Raw genomic sequence first — 3,246 nt, forward strand, 5'->3', positions numbered from 1 at the left:
GTATTAAAGGGTCACAGCATTAGGAAGGTTGAGAATCACTGATGTAGAGGGAAGACGAGTTCTCTACCTTGAGATTTGATTTCATGCGTTGCTTCTTCCGCCCCATCATTGCTGGTCTCTGTTACAGAATCATCTTGTATATGCTGTGAACTCTTTGAAAGGAGAAAAGAAACATCAGTTTCAAAATTACTTGCTTTTCCTCAAAGTTGCATCAATTCTTTCAATTAAAGGAGAGTTAGCCGTTGGAGTTAACCAAACTTTCCTATTTCATTTTTCTAGGATCTAATTCTGTGTATTAGAAACAAAGCAGTAATCACAGTCTATTTACTGCATTCACAAGATGAAATGCATTGGCTCAATATGTCATTATATCTTCCTATTGCTAACAAAGTGACATGTTGGAAATATCATTTTCTTTCTTTCTTTTCTTTTGTTTTTTGAGACAAAGTCTCAAGGTGTCACCTGGGTAGAGTGCTATGGCATCACAGCTCACAGCAACTTCAAACTCTTGGGCTTAAGCGATTGTCTTGCCTCAGCCTCCCAAGTAGCTGGGACTATAGGCACCCACCACAATGCCTGGCTATTTTTTGGATGTAGTTGTCATTGTTGTTTGGCAGGCCTGGGCCAGATTTGAACCCGTCAGTGCTGGTGTATGTGGCTGATGCTTCAGCTGCTGAGCTACATACAGGTGCTGAGCCTTGAGAATATCATTTTAGATGTACATTAATCCTTGAATCATACCATTCTTCATAGAAATATAATTTGAGACCATTACATAGGGAAATCAGACCTTTGGAAGTGCTACTGTTTTCTTTCACTAGCCTTCTGTGTTTGTGGTGAAAAGAAAAGCATTTTTTCTCATAGAGAAAATTAATGGTTAATTTTATGAATAATAGTGAAAAAATAATCTTTTGTACTCATGTTGATATACTTTTAAAAATGGTAATAGGATTTTTTAAAATTTCCATTAGTTAACTTAGTGGCAAATCTACATAATTGTTTTCAATTGCCTCCCCTGTCCATAAAATGTTCATATTTATTGTAGACTTATATTTATTTTAACACAAAGTTACTTAACGTGGAAATTACATTTTCAGCATGATAGTAAAATTACCCTAAAAACTGGTCATTATTGCACTTAATAGTTCCGATTTTAGAAAGCAACCTTTATTTCTTTGTAATTAATTATTAATACTTCTTCACAAATAATTTACCTGTCAATGGGAATTTCTTACAACTTACTCAAATAGGTCAGCTAAACATGAATTTTTTCTTTTTCATGACCCATTTTGTTTATCTTTTGAATACCCACATCTTTTGGTGTTTTTTGAGACAGAATTTCACTATGTCACCCTCAGTAGAGTGCTGTGGTGTCACAGCTCACAGTACCCTCAAAGTCTTGGACTTAAGCGATTCTCTTGCCTCAGTGTCCCAAGTATCTGGGACCACAGGTGCCTACCATTTCACATGGCTCCTTTTTTGTTGTTGTTGTCATAGTTGTCATTGTTGTTTAGCAGGCCCAGGCTGGGTTCAAATCCTCCAGCCCAGTGTATGTGGCTGGCGCCCTAACCACTGACCTACAGGTTCCAAGCCATCTTTTCTTTATTTATAAGAAAATTAATTTATCCAGCTCTCCAGCATTAACATCTGATTATTTATGATGACTCTGCCCTGTAAAGTTCTTTTACCTCAGTTGAGTCCTGTTTCTTTTCATCGTCCTCTTTTTCATTTTCCTGAAATGGAAATAGTGTTAGTAAGTGGTATCTGAAAGGAGCTGGGGATTAAACTATAATACCATCTTATGCTTTAACATTGCAAGCTTTTTATTTAAATTTTTTTCATATAATGAATATATATCATATCAAATAAAATTACATGAAGTAGAGTATTAACAAGTTCAAGCAGTAACATGCTTATTATATGTAATTAAGGAAGGCCAGCAAACCAGAAGCAGGTCACAGTGAGCCAACAATTATTTTTACCACCTTTTTCAAAATTTTCTGTCAAAAAGTTTCTGTCAAAACCTTATATAGAATACTTCAAAGAGAAATAATTAAATGATAGGCTATGCTATGGCATTTTAATTTTCATAAGAATGTTAAATCTCAAATCCTTTCATAATGGTTAGAAAACTTATGAGAGACGGGAACCTGAGCAGGTTTGGCTTTCTCTTGAGATGTTGACTCAGTCATCTGAACCAGTAAAAGATGTCACTAAATGGTATGAAAAAGTATTACCAGACCAGTGTTAATAACAAAAACAGAGAAAGAAAACATTAGCACATAACAAAAAGTACACTGGAAGATCAAAATCTCAGTCACCCCAACTCCCACCTCACCCCACCGTTCTATTGAATGACAGTAAGTTCTCAACTGTTGAACTTCTCAAACTGTACTGCTGTTATTACTGTTATTACTGACCAAAACTAGATCAGTGTTCAGAGAGACAAGAAAACTCACCATAGTAATCATTACTATCATCATTAAAAAAAAAAAACAAAACACTAAATAGCTGCAGTAATGTAACTGAATTTTTAACATTATCATCCTCATTCATTTTTGAAATAATAATCAAGGTGAGGTAAAGTAAAATTGAATGGCTGCCTAGTTCATGTGAGAAAGGTAGACAATAGACAAATAATCTCTCTAAAAAACATTTTTGGTGGGGAAGACTTCTGGGGGAATATGATTTATCTGGTTTATTTATATGGAGGAATTAAAATGGATAATTGCCAGATCTCTACTTCACTGCAAATGACTGCAGATTCAGTCACAGATCATCAAATCACTGCTGTGCCAAAAATCATTTAAGAGTTTATGTATATAGCAGCTAGGTGTTGTATAAAAAGTAAATTATATATATACACACTGTCTCTGCCTCCAGGGCAGTTATAAACTAGGGACTCTTTAATTCGAAATATTTTGTACACAGTGTTTTGCATGGGTGGGGAACCTGAGGCTTTAAGGAAACCTGTGGTCTTCCCAGTCCTTAAATGTAGCCTTTGACTGAGTCCAAATTTTATATAACGAATCTTTTTATTAAAGGGGTACAACAGAGAATGATGGTTGTCTTGCCTCATTTGGTGCTTAAAAAAGAACAATCTCGAAATCAGAAGGCCACAGGCTCTATTCCCCCCTGCTGGAGTACTTGCTTTGCTTTTTATCAGCATAGCCCATGTTCTAGTTGAATAAACTGAAAGTACTGCTTTTGGAGACAACAAATTCTAACATTTAAAAATAGCTGCCT

Source organism: Otolemur garnettii, unplaced genomic scaffold (assembly GCF_000181295.1).
Source record: "Otolemur garnettii isolate 467f Iridium unplaced genomic scaffold, OtoGar3 scaffold00112, whole genome shotgun sequence".
Lineage (NCBI taxonomy): Eukaryota > Metazoa > Chordata > Mammalia > Primates > Galagidae > Otolemur > Otolemur garnettii.